This window comes from Chrysochloris asiatica, unplaced genomic scaffold (genome assembly GCF_000296735.1).
Source record: "Chrysochloris asiatica unplaced genomic scaffold, ChrAsi1.0 scaffold00239, whole genome shotgun sequence".
In the NCBI taxonomy this organism is placed as follows: Eukaryota; Metazoa; Chordata; class Mammalia; order Afrosoricida; family Chrysochloridae; genus Chrysochloris; species Chrysochloris asiatica.
Window position 1 is genome coordinate 2844153 of NW_006408757.1, and position 17626 is coordinate 2861778.

A 17626-nucleotide genomic window follows, 5' to 3' on the forward strand; every position below is an offset into this window, starting at 1 on the left:
AAAGATGGAGACAGCCAAAGTGCCCATCAACTGAAGAATGGATAAACAAACTGTGGTACATACACACAATGGAATATTATGCTACCTTGAAAAATAACAAGAAAGCTGCAAGCCACCACCTAACATGGATGAACCTTGAGGACATTATGTTGAGTGAAATCAGTCAGTTACAAAAAGAGAAATACTGCATAGGACCACTACTGTAAAACACTAACAAAAAGAATCCATACTAAAGGGGGGTGGATTCTTTGCTGATTGCTGGGATGTGGGGTTGGGGTGAGGGGAGGGAGGGGAAGTTGGAGCACAGGGCAGGGAATAGACACAGGATAGTTTGGGTGCTGGAGAGGGGGGCAATATACAAGAAGGGAGAGGGCAATGGAAGAACAAAGCAGATGGGAGAACAATTAGGCAGGTCTGAATGGGCTAAGTGGGACAGAACTAAATACCTTGGAACAACAGGGCTCTGGGATACAGAGATTGAGACATGGTTGGAATGGGGAAAAGGGGGGAATAATGTTAAGATGCTTGGCTATCTTTTGAATCTTGGTTTTCCTTGCATTGTATTATAAAATAGACACTGGAGGAGGAGAGAAAGGAATAACCAGAAACATCACCATAGAAAGCTTGTAAATCCGTCTTTTGCCTATAACTGATTGGAATAACTAAAATGGGGCTATAACATGCCCAGTGAAGGAGGCTTCCCGCGGAGCCTCTGCATTACATAAGACTATATAGGTGGAAGCCTGAACCACATCCAGATCTTCAGAGATGGGAAATTTCCACTTGAAAGGACGAGCAGACGAGCCTGGAGTGGCTAGAAAAACAAAAGAAACTTCTTGAAAGAAAGACCACCAGGAAAAATACAAAACAATAGAGGCAGACCAATTGTTACTACAAGAACAAGCAGTTGCTTGCCCAGGAGACTTCAAGGCAAGTGGTCGGGTCCCCTCAGTGGAAACCCCCTTCCAAGACTAAGACTCAGTGGGAATACATGCTCTGATTTGTGACCACGCACATCACCAATAAGGGGAAGCGAGGGAAAAACAGCAATGAAGCAATGAGCTAAGTCCTACAGCGCTCAATAGACTCTTGTGAACCTGGGTGGAGACCTGGTTGGCCATCAGTGTGGCAAGACCTGGGGACTCTTGGGCCCAGAGTCAGTGACATAGCCACAGAAGACAAGAGTGGAGAATGAAGTTTCCAGCTGATAAGAACAGAGACCATATGCACAAGAACACCCACACTTGCAGATAATACCCACTTGACCTGGTTTCAATGATTGGATGATCAGAGCTCAACCAGAAGAAGATAGAAGTGGAAGAAAGAAAAAAAAAAAAAAGAGTAAGCTGATAGAATTTCCTGAACTTGATCTACATCTATTGATGCGGTAGCTCAAAAGAGGAAACAAATCTTTACAGCAAGGATCATTCCCATCCCCTTTGTACACAGAGTAGACGGGGATGGACAACTTGGACATTCTCTACCCAAAAGTGGTCGGGGGCTACAAAGGCAAGAAGTGACTGGCTTACAAACTTTCAAGAGCGAACCTACATACAGAAGGCCTGGAGGAAGGTAGAATCTCCACTGAGTAGTATCCAATCTGTCTAGGCAGGGCTGATGAAAGGAAATGAGGATATGTCTCTTGTGATACAATAGTGAATAATTGTTATCAGGACTGATTGTGAGGGTTGGAAATGTAAAGGTAGACGTTTTATAGCAAGGAGGGGAGTGATTAACTTTTCAGTCTAGGAGCGGAGGTCCCTGGGACCATCAATGGAGAAGAGCAGAGAGCAGGATCCTACCCAGAGAAGCAGTGACAACAGAGATGGAGGCCGAGACAATGACATGGAGAGACGGAGCAGCTGGGCACTTTAGATCCAGAGAGGGAGAGGGGCAGTGTGCTGACGACCAGGATGCAGGCTTGTAGTGTATACCCTTTGGTTAGTTGATGATTCATGGAGGGGATTGTAACCATGGCAATGAAAGAATATACGATTGAATGAAAGCAAAACTGATGTTCTTCCATGCATACTATCACACAATTCACAATAAAACATTTAAAATAAAAAAAATAAAATAAAATAAAAATAAAAGGGTACTAGAATATGCCCAGGGAAATAGGCTTCTTGTTAAGCCTTTGCCAAATATGGGTCCTTAGATGGAACCCCAAGTCCCACCCAGAATCTCCAGATGTGGGACATTCCCAATTAAAGATATGCAGAGCACCCCAAAACAGCTAGAGGAGCAGAAGACACTTTCTGAAAAAAGAATAGCAAGAGGGGTGGAGGAGCAGAATGTTTGGCTGTGACAATACCCAGAAAGCTATTTGCTCTGGGAACATCAAGGCAAGAATAGTCAGCTAATAAGGGTAAATGTCTATCTATGACTGAAACCCAAAGGGAACACATTAACTGTCTTGTAGGTTCACTGGTGACTTCCCTGGTCAACTTGTGAGTGTAAGTGGGGGAAATGCAGCAATAAAACCATTGGATGAGTTTGGCCATATTCCATAGACACCAGATGACTCTGAGATGAGAAAAAAGAGGAAGGGCTGGCTGGTTTGAAATCCAGAGAGATGTGTGAACACTGAGCAGAAGCACGCTGACCTCTCCATTGCAGTTTAGAGTAAAGAGTGAAGCACCTAGCTGTTCTGAAGTGGGATGAGGCAGGTGAGAACTCCCAGACTTGCAAATAGCGCCATTTGAACTAGCTTGGAGGGTTTGCTGACCAGTATTTAGTCAGATGAAAATAAAAAGTTTGATACTTACAAATTGATGAACTAGCCTTTGCTTATGGATGAGTTGTCCAAAATTCCAAGCAAAAGGGAAGGTTTTTTCATATCAAGAGTCAAGCTTGCCTCAACACACTGGGTTGATAGGGATGGGAAACTTAGACTTTGGCTAGCAAAACTGTGGGGATATAAAAACTACCTATAAAGTGTTTAAAGTGTTCGTGTTTATAGTATTAAAGAAAAAAGAATATGTCCAGGGAAATAGGCTTCTTGTTAAGCCTTTGCCAAGTATGGGTCCTTAGGTGGAACCCCAAGTCCCACTAAGATGTGCCTGACCCAAGCCATGGTATTTTCAATAACCTCATATGCATGCAAAATTTGGACAGTGAATAAGGAAGACAGTAGAATTGATGCATTTGAGTTACAGTGTTGGAGAATATTAAAAGTACCATGGACTGCTCCTTGGAAGCCAAGATGCCCAAACTTCATCTCTCATACTTCGGACATATTATCAGGAGGACTGAGTCACTGGAGGAAACCATATTTGGGAAAGTGGAGGATCTGAGAAAAAGAGGAAGATCCCCAATGAGACAGATTGGGATGATGGCAGCTGTGATGGGCTGTTGAGTAGCAATGATTGTGAGGTTTTCCCAGGACTTGGTTGTGTTTTGTTCTGTTGTACATAGGGTCACTGGGTCGGTACCAACTCGATAGTACTTAACAACAAAAGGCACTCAGTGACAGGCTTACATGAGGGTGGTAAGATAGAATCACCACTGAATAGTTTTCCTCTCTACCAGATGGGTCTGGTCATAATGGGGATAGGATCTCATTATTCAATTGTAATTGTTATCAGGATTAATGGTGATTGTCACAACTGTAAATGTAGAAGAGGTGTAACTAAAAGGTGGTGGAGTGCCTTGGAGTCTGCTCTGACTCATAGCGACACTAGATAGGGTTTCTGAGGCTGTTAACCTTCACAGGAGCAGAAAGCCTTATCTTTCTCTTGCAGAACAGCTAGTAATTTTTAACTGTTGACCTATACTACTAGAGCTGCTTATAACTAAAAGATGGGAGCAGTTATCCTGTCGTTTCAGGAACAGAGGACCCTAAAACCATCAATAGGGAAGAGCATGAGAGGAGCAAAGGATCCTAACCAGAAAAGCAGTAACAGAGATGGCACAGGTGATGATCCAGTGAGCAGGAGAGGACTCCAGGCCCATGGACTGAAAAAGGCAGTGGGCCTGCAGGCAGTAGGCTGGCTTGCAAACTGTGCCCTTTGGACATTTAAACATAAAATTATATATTTTCAATGTGGTATGTGTGTATCAAGGAGGGGGGATCAAAGGGGTAAATAATATTAGTTGATTGTGCATGGAGGGGATTGTAAGCATTGCAATGATTGGCTGAATGTAAATCCAAGGATCTGCCCTGTAGATCTTCAATCAATTCAGAATAAAAGCTTTTAAAAAAATGGCTGGATGATCAAAACTCTACTAGAAGAAGCGGAAAAAAGTGTAATTCTCTACAATTTGATGAACTTGACCTATACTTATGGATGTAGTAGCATGAGGGAGGGAATGAATCTTTATAGCAAGGATCATTCCCACCCCCTCTGTACAGAGTTGATAGGGATGGGCAACCTGGACATTGGCTACCAAAATGGGGGCGGGAGGGCTACAAAGGCATGAAGTGACTAGCTTACAAGCTTTCAAGAGGGAGCTTAGTTTCAGAGGGTACAGGGGGAAGGTAGTCTCCGGAGTGGTTTCCAACCTGTCTAGACTGGATTGGTGAAAGGAGATGGGGATAAGACTCTTATGATTCAATAGTGAATAATTGCTATCAGGACTGATAGTGATTGTTGCAAATGTAAAGGTAGACATTTTGTAACAAAAGGAGGGGAATGGTTGATCTTGTAGTCCAGAGGCAGAGGGACCTGGGATCATCAAGGGAGAAGAGCGGAGTGCGGGACCCTATCCACAAAAGCCGGGACTTCAGAAATGGAAGCAGAGATGATGTGGGGAGAGATGGAGCAGCAGAGGACTCAAGACTCAAAGAGGGAGAGGGGTTTTGTGCTGGTGGGGCAGGGGCAGACTTGCCACTCTTGCCACTACAATAAGCAGGTAGCTGGGTTGTTTGAATGGTTATATATTCCTGAGTGCCTTGGAGTACATCCAAAAAAATAAAAACAAAAGCAAAACACCACAGAGGGAATGGAAGCAAATGCTGTTGAATGATGATGCATGGAGAGGATTGTTTTCATTTTAATGAAATGAAATACGATAGGATGAATGTAAAGCTGATGTTCTCCCATGTAAACCATCACTCAATTCACAATATAATCTTAATAAAAAGATACTTCATCAAAATACAAAGGTGTAAAATCACACATTTTATTTCACACTAAGCAAGAACTCCTCCTCCCCCCATTCATCTTAGTTGTAACGTGTCAATGTCTTTAGATTAAAATGAAATGATTTTTCTGTTTGTGGTAGGAAGCGAAATATTTTCTTCAATCCAAATTCAGTATCTCAGGTTGAGTTTTGAGCACATGAACACCTGTCTTTAAGTTAGCTATAAATGTAAAGCTGAAAAAACTGGTTTTCAGTTGTAATTGCTTTTTGATAGTCACAGATGCTGAGTAGGATTCTTCAATCTTCAACATATTCATGGTCAATAGAGAATTTGAGTTCCACATCAGTTCAAAAATCAAAATGTCTTCCATTTATCTTAGAATTTTGGCATAACTTTCCTTTGAGGTAGAATAGAGGTGAAGTCATTTCCTTTAAAAACAGATTTGTTCACAACTTCATTTATGTGACAAAAGTAGATGATGGTACCATGTCCTCATATTCTTGATTAATCAGTAGTGGGGTAGCCAGAAACTGCGAAAAGCAGGCTTTTAGTTACTTTCTCTTTTCTACTTCTTAATTATGCTCCTCCCACCCCCACGTTAGGAAAGGGGTGTTACTGAGACCAACAGATACATTAAGAGCTAGAAGTTAATATTTCAAATGTATCTGATGCTTAACTAAAAATGTACAAAGCAAAAACTAAAAACATTACCCTAAATGTTCAACTTGCTTCCTCTACCAGTTATCCACTGCCACTAGTCTATTAATCTAGTTCCTCATCCTTTTGGAGACATTATTGTTGCCTTTTAATGTACAATACAATGTATTCTGGTATGTAAATCAGTTTTGATTAATATTTATTCAGACAAAATTATTTCTCAAAAACATGTAAATGAATCAAGATGAAGATCAAGTTTTCAACTCAGCAATGACCAGTCATTGAAATTTCTATAAACTTATTTTCTTAAAGCAACCTCAAGTTAGACCTTGAGCTAATAATGCTCTTTAGATCTACCAAGATTGGTTACCCTTATAAAGTAAGTTTGACCTTTTCTTTCACTCTTCCTCCTAGCCCACCCACTTCGAGTGATTTCAACAGAGAAAAGGTCAAAGTACTTTTGTGCCTAAATTTAAAGGATCGTTTGTCATTTTTTTTCCTCTAATATTTTGCCAATTATTTCCAAATTTTAATTATTCTTAAACTTAAAGGTAACATTTTCAAGATGTTTTCATCTTCAGATATCCTGCTAAAACAAATAATTTCTTGAGCAGGTTCTGGTGGTAAGTGTGAAATTTCTGAGGTATGAGTTGAGAAGCTATTGCAAAAGAGTAATCACATCTTCATCTCCAATTTTATGCTAAAGATTGTTGCTGAAAGGAATCTATTTTGGCAGATACTTTTGATTAGCAGATAAATGGAAAGTAACCAATAATAACAAAATGGTAAGTGTTTTTCAAAATCATTTGTGACGAGTGTGGTGCACTGGTTCCTGAATCTGGTTAGGGAATTCATTGATCATCATTCCTGCTTTTGACCAATAATGACAAGCAATCTTTTAAAAGAATGGGTCAGTGGGAAAAAAAAAATTAAGTGTCTATTATAAGAGGGGTCCTTGCAACTTAAGGAGCAAGCTCAGTATATGTAATAATCCAGCTACCTGCTTATTGTAGTGGCCAGAGTGGTAAAAGATATGGAGTAGGAATTAAACTATGCAACATTAATGAGGGACTAAGCCATGCTCCTGACAAGAAAACAGGCCATAAGGAAAATTTTACAGGTGCTCTTGGAAGGTATATATACGTATTTATCTTTAGGGTCAACTAAGAAGCTAATAAAAGGTCCTATGACCAATAGGTATCCCCAAATACTTGAAGACTGAATAAATGATAAAATGAGTAAATAATAATCCTTTGAAATTTTAGTCTCCAAAGCAATTCATATCAACTATTTTTAATCAGGATTTCTTTCATTTGTTTTCTGTCAAGGATTTAGCACAATTCCTTGATGTAACAGGCAGGCATTACTGGTTGGTAAAAAGAATATCACTGTCATATTTTCCAATTTCATGTCTAAGTCAGACTAAATGCAAATCTATTACATTTAGCATCATTTTTGTTTGTATAAATTTTAAAACTAAATGTTTTTTACTATACCCCTTCTACAAAGCATGCCAAAGAGACAATCTATTTAATCACTCCTTATATATCTGCTCAATAAACTTTTTTCAACTAAAGAACCAATCTCTTATAAAATTGGTTCATGTAATTCCACCATAATGTGAGACAGTGCATTTTGTTCTAGGTATCTGAAAGGTTTTCATTCTCAACACTTACGAACAGCACCTTTTTCAGATATAATCACTATTTTTTTTACTAAACATGGTAAATGTAAAGAAAAATCCCCTTACTGATCAAATGTCTTCCTGACCAAAAGCTAGGCCACTGATCCTGAAAGACCCTTGTTTCACCTTGAAGTCCATCAAGGAAAAAAGCAAACTCCTTTTATTGCTCTTCTGGCTTTAAATTAGGTCAAAAGAACAAATAATTTGGGGTTTCATGGACTAAGAAAAGTCTTCATTGTGTATTAAAAGGACATTGCCTGTTTTTGTTTTGTTTTTTTTCCTTTTTCAATTACCCAAGGCAAGTCCATGTGTCTTCTACACCAGACCTACTTAACTATTTCATCTAGCATATTACCTTGCATTGGACAATGCACAAGTATTTATTGAATAAACAAACATAAGATACTCCCTTATCTTTAACTATGATCAGTATTAATTAGGTCAACTTTTAGACTAGGCCCATCCTCAAGACCTAGAATGGTATATTCCACATAAAAAATGCTCAGCCAAATGAATAATAAAGAAAGAAAGCCTGGGTCCTTTATTTTAATTTCTTTATTGTCTCTAAGACAGGCTGAGGTGAATCTACAACACCTCCATCTTCAGCATTTAGAAAACTGGATAACTATGGTCTCTTCCTTAAAAACTTTTCCTTTCTTAAATTAGGCCAGGAAATAAGTGGCATTCTAGGCCAGATTTTATCAATTCACAAAGCTCAGTACTTGAATACACTGTCCCTATACACTCTCAAAGGAGCTCTGGTAGCATAGTGATTACAAGTCGGGTTGCTAACCTCAAGGTCAGCAGTTCGAAACTACCAGCTATCATGTGGGAGAAAGATCTACTCCCGTAAAGATTTGCAGCCTCAGAAACCCTATACAGGGTCGCTATGAGTCGGAACTGACTCCGTGGCACACTACCACCACCACCACCACCATACTTAAAGAAATTCAAATCCATTTTGCCCTGTGTTCTCACCAAATAAGCTTATTTCTTTCTGTGAACACTCCATGATAAAATCACTTTTATATCCAATAGTATGCCTCATAGAGAATAATCAATATTTATTCATTAAGGCAACAACTAATTCCTTGATATCTGTATAGAACAGCAGACTTTGTAAGTATATACACAGATATTTGTTGTAGGCAAAATGATAATTTTTATATTCCATTTGCCATCCTGGGGATAAGTGATAGTAAAAATAATAAAATTAACATAATGAATATGTAGCAGTTTGTAACTTACAAGTAGAATTTGTATATATGAACTTCTGCTAGTTAGTAAACAATAAAGACGGTTTATCTTTGCATCCCCAATGTCTAGTAAGGAGTCTGGCACATAAAACAAGACAATTATGATCCATTCTTAAATTCATTATAAACGTAGTCTCTTACATATTATATTTGAAGTGTTTAGTTAACAATCCTTCCTCAAACCTTTTTATTTTTTCACAGCATAATGATATAATTTTATAAATCTACTATGAGGCACCAAATAAGAAAATCAGTAATTACATTTATATGGTGCTTTACAATTCAAAAAGAGAGCATGGTGGCTCCTAATTATAAATCATTGGACTGCAAACCACACAAGATAAGAAGTTTGAGCCCACCAGCTGCTCCATGGAGAAAAATAAGGCTTTCCATTCCTGAGAAGATTTACAGCCTCAGAAACCCTATACAAAGATGCTATGAGTGGAATGGATTCCACAGCACTTAATAACAATAGTTCACAAAGTGCTAGTATTTCCTTATTCTCAACTATGGGCACAGTGAAATGAATAATTTCTGTATCTTTTTAGTGACTAGATGAGTTCAAATCTAATCAATATAGATACATTCATTTAGCAAGCATTTAAATCCTCAACTTGTGTAACCCTTACATTACCTTTCTCGTTGTGAATCAAGCAAACAACAAGAATTTATTTTAGCTCCAGTACTTGGTTGTTGTTGTTGTTAAGTACTGTCAAGTCAATCCTGACCCATAGCGACCCTGTATAGGGTTTCTAAGGGGTAGCTGGTGAGCTTGAAACACCAACTTTACAGTTCAAATGGCTTTGCAGTCTGATGCATTAGCCCACAGCGCCACATTAGGACTCTATTAATAACTCTTTGTCAAACATTTACTACCTTTATATGTTACAGAAAACTTTCCAGTATACATAACTTTTTCTTTAGTGAGCACAGCACAACTTGTAGAGAATGCCTACCTCACAAAAAATTTCATTCATAAAGAAAACATTTAATATTTTTATTTACATAGCACTTTATGGTTAAGAAAGTGTATTTATATTTACTACTTTTTTCTGCTACCTGGGGAAGTATATTAGTATTAATTCAAGTGGATATCCCCCAAGAAATTATAATTAAATAAAGTTCCAAATTCCTTACATTTAAATAATGTATGACAAACCTTCCACTTATTACTTGAGATAATTGTTCATCATGAAATTCTCAGTACTGAAACAATGATTGGCATATAAGAAGTGATTAATATTTACTAATCCATAAACATGTAGTCCATTGGTATATGCATAGTACTTAAGTTGAAAAAGCACTTTAGTATATATTTCTTTTCTGAAAACTTTAACTCTATAATGACAATACATTTTTAATCTCTATTTGATATCTCTAGCATCTGCCTTGGCATCTAGCACCTCACAGATTATAGCAATAGCTTAATTCCTTGTATTTGTAGTGTATTTTATACTCTTCCATGATTTTTTGCCTGTGTATCTTCTTTTATCTGCAATACTGTACATCTTTTTACTGAAAATCATCATAGCAGCAGAAACATGCTGGCCAACAGTATAGAAATTAATTTACCCAACATGTACTTCTTTATCTAGACAGCACTACTCACTTTTAACAAAGCACTTATACTTGCTTCTTTTTAATCTGTGTATCCAGTGCTTAGGCACAAGAGAACAAATAAGTAATCAATATGTATTCATCAAACACTAAAATACATTGTTTTTTAAATGCTTTATAATTTACGAAGCACCTTCATATGTATTTTTCCTCAGGTCACCTGAATGTGACCATAACTAATATTGTATCCTCAGTGCTGTAGCACAGGGATAAGCACAGAGAAGGAAATTTAAATTATTCAGTATACAGTCAATCCCTGGCATATACTATGGCCCATAGGCCAAATCTATTTAGCTCAGGCAAAGAATTAACTTAACATTTTAATAGTTATAAAAAAAAATGAATATATAATAGAGACCTATTATGACCTCTATTGACTGAAATATTTATTACCTGATTCTTTACAGAAGAATTGTACTGACCTCCGATTCATATGATGCAGCACAGTTTACGGTGCACTTTTCAGATGTTACCCATGCCTGGCTGTCAATGCACTATTAGTGACGATGCCTTGTTTTTCTTTGCTATTTTAGTCTGAACAGTGCTTTCATATATATTATTACTTAAAACCCTCTTCCCAAATAGAAAGGAGCAAAGAAAAATGAAGAAAAGGATTAAGTCTGCTAAAAATTCCTAATTTTTCTCATCTTTTAAGCCTAGAAGTGGGTATTAAACCCAGGTTGGCAGAGCCCACCAAATTATTTGGCCACTACTATAAGCAGGGAGGTTAGGCTGTCTCTTTGGGGCCTCACTTTGTCTTAAGGCCAATTACCTTTTCTGTAATCAACATTAGAAATTCCAAATCTCAGGAATCCTGCTCACCCAGGTTCTTAAGAAGTTAGGTGGCATTGGCTTGTGCTTCTCAGTAAGCAGCCATATCTGGATATTTCTTATTTAACTCTTTTCAGTGGCCTGAAGCATCTCTTCACATTTTCTCTAGCTAGCCAGGCACTTTTTTCCCCCAATAGCCTTATGCTTTCTCCTCTTCTCATCAGTCATAGACTTTTGAGGAATAGGGAGGGCTTAAAAACAATGTAAACTAGATGGCAAAATAAAATGTGATCTACATGGATGCTTGCTCCTAGAAGAACAGCAGAATGCAGACTAAATATTTACGGACTACTGGTATGTCTGTCAAATGTAGAGGTGACAAGAAATAGAATATTTTAAAAACTAAACACTTAAAAATCTAACGAGTGGCTTAAAACTAAAATAAGAACTAGTTCTGAAGATTGTTTTAGGGATAATATTACCAATCTTTGATGGTGTCCTTAACTAAATATATATTTCTTTAAAGTAATCACATCATCAAAATAAAATAGGGCATTAAAAAAAATGGGTTTCAATGGATATGGGAGAACTACAAATGTTCACAAAGTAGGGGTATAGCAATAGAAAAAAGATGGGAAAAACTAAGGTTTAGGGTTTTTGTCTTGGGATCTCTTCTGGTGATGGGGATTCTATAATTTTTATATTCTTGATTATGGACCTCCAGCCTTTGATCTTGCGCTACCTGTCTTCCTTGGGCCTTCTATTCATCTAGGGCCATAGGTTCTGGGTTTTATGTGTGTCTTGGACATTCCATCCTTGGATCTTAGGGTTTTCAAATGAAGACCTTGAACGTTTTATCTAGGCTCTTGTATCTTAAGTCTCAGTTCTTGGAACTTCCATGTATCCTGACCCTTGCATCTCGACCCTTACATTCATCTCTGGCTGCCTTATGTGTGTCTTGGCCTTCCAAGCATCTGTTGGACTCAGGGAAAAGGCTTCCATTCATCTTGGGAAATGAACCTTCTATTTTAGACCTCAAGTCTCAAACCATGCTTCTGTGTTCTGTTGGGCCTTCTATCCATTGTGAGACTTCTACCTATCCTTCTTAGGTCTTGGGTTTTGCTTCAGTCTAGAGTCTTGAACCTTCTTTTTTTCTTGAATCATCTTACGGTATAGCATGGCATAAAAAACAGCTTTGCAATCATTGTTTTGACAACTGGCACTCAGCACCTATTGGAAAGGGGTTAGGAAGCCCCTTTTGTCACAAGCACATACATACACACAGGCACAAAGGAATATCCAAAGAGAAAGAATTACATGAAATAGAACAAAAGGAGCTATAGATTTCTGAAAAGGCTGAAATACTGACTGAGAGGAGAGTAGGAAGGGTAAAAAGCAGAGAGAAAATATAAGAAGACAAAGAGATTAATGCAGAAATGGAAAATCACAAAGAGTACAGAAGCACAGAGACACACAGAGAATGAGAAAAGAGCGAAAACAGCCTAAGATGCATAGCAGAAATGTATAAAGAGAAATGAAAGATGAAGATTAGAAACAGCAGAAAGATAGAATCAGGAATGTAAAAAGTCAACAAGAAGGAGAGGGGGTGACAAACAATCAGAGTTCACAGAAAGAAGGAAGTAGAAAAGATAGGCAGAATAAGAAAAGAACACAGATGTGACTCAGACGACACAAAGGGAATGAAAGAAGAGCCAGTTACAGAAGTAAAGAGAAGTAACAAGAAAATGAAAAAGAAAACAAAAAAACAGAAAGAAACTAGTACGGCACAAACAAGACAGCTCTAAGGAACAAAAAGAGAAAATGAAGCAAAGGCACACAGAAAAGAAACTAGTTAGAGAAATAATTAAGACACACTTTATATATAAAAGAAAAAGCAAAGACACTTAAGAAAGAAATAGATAAGCTAAGAAATAAACACTTATGAGTGAAAGAGATAAGCAAGAGTAGACATACAGCAAGAGAGGGAGAGAAACTAAGAGATAAGATATAGAACCACAACAAACATCACAAGAGAAGACAACAAAAGAAAACCAAAAAGTTCCATTAATAATCACAATGATATATTAGCAACATCAGTACTATTTATACTACTACCAATATTAAGAATAATTATATCAAATACAGCAATCACTAACACAAATGTTCTTCTACTTACCAACTTTAACCTTAGGGGTTTCTCACAGAACCAAAACATATCGAACAAATGAAAACATATTGTTACATTTTGTCAAATAAAATTATGAAATTTCTTGCGTTACCTTTTACTTTCTATGTACCAGGAACTGTACTAAGCACTTTAGGTATATGATTTCATTTAAACCGCACAAAAATAAATTTAATCAGACTAATTTGCCAAAATTCATAAAGCTAGTGAATAGCAGATAGAATTTAAATAAAGAATACCTGACAATCTTTTACAACTACTTCACTAAGATTTTCTGTAAGAGCCAAATGAGATGTCACAGATGAGTAAATTTTGTAATATAGGGCCCTTAGAAAGTATCTATTCAATGCCTTCATTTTATAGCCTCACCTTTTCCCTTATCTGTCTCTTTCATTTCCACCATCCATTTAGAAAAATGACTTGGTGTTCACACCCTCCATTAGTGTAACGGCTGCTTCAGGGTCTGAGTTTATCGGAATGCTAAATTTTAAATCCAAAGGAAGGTGACAAAGGGCCAACCCTTTCAGCAGAAACCAGAAACTATGTTTAAGTTTTCTCTATGTTTAGGCCTCTAAAAGACCTATGGAGTGAATGTACATAGCAGACAAGTAGAGGCTAAAGCATTCTGGGATGCAACTGATTAGTAGACTGTAATGTCTCTGGGTTACTTCAGTGAATCCAATCAGTAATATGAGAGGTTAGTCATCCTGCTATTTTACATTTGGCATCCCAACAGTGAACACTTATTAGTTCTGGAATATACCCTCATAGGATTACAACACCAACTTACTTCATTCTGCAATTCTAAAATGCTAAAGTGCCAGGTATGCTGATTTTCATGTAGATGGCTCATTTCCTTTAGTGTCTTTAAATCTTCTAATTCTGCTGAAGTCCAGATGCATTGCTTTTAGGATGGATAATGATTTGGCAGATACAGAGGAAACTATCAAGAGCTATAAAAACAAAAAACAACAACAACAAAAACCAGGAGTGTAAATAACATAAAGCATATTTACTGAGTACCATGCTAGAGTTATGTAAGATTCAAATTAAATGCTTTAGGATCATTAGATATAAAACTTATCAACTTCCTCATCCAACAGAATATGAAACTATGGTATAGATAGGAAAATGCCAGTATTATTACTTCATAAGATCACTGAAAATATCATCATCAATCTTAGTCTTATTCTTTTAGTTAAAGATTGGAATACTATTTAAAATGTCAATCAACTAGTAATGAGTCTCTTTCAAAGGTTAATAAATGAGACCCCAAAACAAACAGCAAAGAGAGTAGGGCTAAGAACATGACTACTTCAGGTTAGCTTTATTTTAGTCTCCTGGTTCTGGGCCATGACACTTTGGCTCTTCTTTGCCTAGAGGTAAGACTACCAAATCATAGTCATGCAGGACAACATTTCCAAAATTCATTAATAGATGCCTTGGAAACCCTGTACAGGGTCACTATGAGTTGGCACCAACTCCAAGACACACAACCACCATGCATGAATAATATTATGTAATTTCAAGTGTATCCACTCTTCATAAAGAATGGTGGACAGTGTCAGTATGGCCAGGAATGACTGTACTGAATGGTCACTTCATATCCCAGTCCTCATCTCTATATCAGTTTCTTCCATCACTAACCTAGAGTATGCAGGCTTATATTACCAAGCCCAGCAATAAAAGATACAACTAATATTTATCTTCTCAAACAGTTTTATACTCAATATAATTTGTATATAAACGAAAGGCAATATTTTCCTACAGAAATTTTTGGGGATCATATTGGACAGAATGATAATTTATTCGTGATCAATGTCACCAATGTGACAGATGTTGCACACATTCTCCCAAAAGGAAGAACAATTTCTTTTTAAGACTCTACCATTCACCAAAATCCCACCTTATACAATTGTAGTCATGCAGCTTGCTGCCCTCTTCACATCATAACTTTCGCCAATCTCACACCCAGATGCTTTCCAAATTAGTTAGGAAGTTATTTTGCCAGTGTTGACAGAATAATAAATAATACAATATCAACAGAAAACAGAAATATATTGGAAAACAAGATCAAAATTAAATTAAGACTACTTATTATGCTTTTAGAAATAACTTACTCATCTCTGATGTGTGATGGGTGTCTTTTGAGACTCCATCTTCTTGTCTGGGCCCAGGAAAGTATTCTGGCAGAACCTCTCGGACTAGAATTGTTGTCCAGTGTTAGTGAGCTTTTCCCCTGGAGGATCCTCATGCCCCAACTCCACCTAAGGATCGTCAAAGGGAATGGGTCACTAACACTGTAAGACAACAAGTCTGCTACTTAAAGGGAGACCTGGAGAAGAGACAAAAGAAAATATATTATTGAAATGTTGTTGTTAAGTGTCATCGAGTCAGTTCTGACCCATAGAGATCCTGTAAAGGGTTTCCAAAGAGCGACTGGTAAACTTGAAACACCAACCTTGCAGTTCAGATCGGCTTTGCAGTCGAGTGGAGTGCAGTAACCCACAGAGCCACACCAGGACTCCTATTGAAATGCAGTACAATAGAAAAATCTGCCCCAATGGGCAACAAGTGGCTAAATTAAACATTAATTAACCACGGATAATGAACACACAGCAGGCGAAAGATGAGTCTTTCTGCTCCCACAAAGATTTACAACCTTGGAAACCCTATGCATAGTTGCTATGAGTTGGACCAACTTGACTGTACTTCACAATGAACACACAAGTAAAATTTTGCTAAAGACAATTCAAAAACAGTTGCAGCAATAAAAAGAACTGCCAGAAATTCAAGCCTGATTCTGAAGAAGATATAGAATGAGGGATATCATTGTTGATGTCAGAAATATCTTGGCTGACAGCAGAATACCAGAAAGATGTTTACCTGTGCTTTATTGACTATGCAAAGGCATTTGATTGTGTGGATCATAACAATTATGGATAACATTACAAAGGATGGGAATTCCAGAATATTTAAGTATGCTCAAGCAGAACCTGTACATCAACCAAGAGGCATTCATTCAAATAAAACAAGGAGATACAGAGTAGTTTAAAATCAGAAAAGGTATGAATCAAAGTTGTATCCTTTCACCACATTCATTCAATCTCATTCATTCAATCTATATGGTGACCAAATAATACGAGACATTGGTTTCTATGAAGAACGCAGCATCAGGATTAGAAGAAGACTCATTAAAAACCTGTGATAAACAGATGAGACAACTATGCTTGCTGAAAATCAAAAGGACTTGAAGCATTTACTAAAGAAGATTTTCTTAGCTATTTGGAGTCCTGATGTGGCACTGTAGGTTAATGCACTGGACTGCAAAGTAGGTTTGAACCACAACGTCATCAGCCACTCTTTAGAGACCCTATACAGAGCTGCTATGGGTCAGAACTGACTTGACAGCACTTTACTACAAGAACAGTAACAGAAATACCATAAATGGGTGGCTTTAACAAGCAGAAATGAACATTCTCACAGTTTTGGAAGCTAGAAGTCCAAATTCATCAGCTCTAAGAAAAGGTTTTCGCTCTCTGTTAGCTCTGGAGGAAGGATCTTATCTTTTCAAAGCTTCTAATCCTGGGCAATCTTTATGTAGCTTGGCATCTTTCCTCATCTCCATTTCTCATATTTTAAGTATTTGTTACTGCAGCAACTTTGTTACCAAAGTCTGTCTTAATTATTCAGTGCTGCTTTAACAGAAATACCACAAGCAGGAGGCTTTAATAAACAGAAATTTATTTTCTCACTGTTCAGGAGGTTAGAAATCCAAATTTAGGGTGCCAAACTCTAAGGCAAGGCTTTCTCTCTCTTTTGGCTCTACCCTATATTACATCCTGTCTTATTAACATAACAAAATAACTAACTCCTAAAAAGGATTTATAGTCTTGGAAACCCTACACAGGGTCTCTATGAGCCACAACCGTTTCCAAGGTACACTACCACCACCACTATCAAGCAATGTCATGATAAATGGAGAAAATATTGATTTGTCAAGGATTTCATTTTACTGTGTCTTCTAACTAGCTATATTGACAGGCAATAATTCCTTGTTTTGTGTCTCATTCTAAATTTGTGAAATGGGGATAAATTATACCTGCATTTACTGACCTAAAAAAGACCTGGTGGTGCTGTGAGTTGGTGATAGGCTACAGTTCAAACCCACCAGCCACTACGTGGAGAAAGGTAAGGTTGTTTGCTCCCATAAAGATTTAGTCTTGGAAACCACACACACACATATATAAGGAGTTCTGGTAGCGAGGGAGAAAGATGAGGCAATCTGCTCCCGTAAAGATTTACAGCCTCGGAAACCCTGTGCAGGTCACTACTAGTCAGAACCGACTCCACAGTACTTAACAACAAGA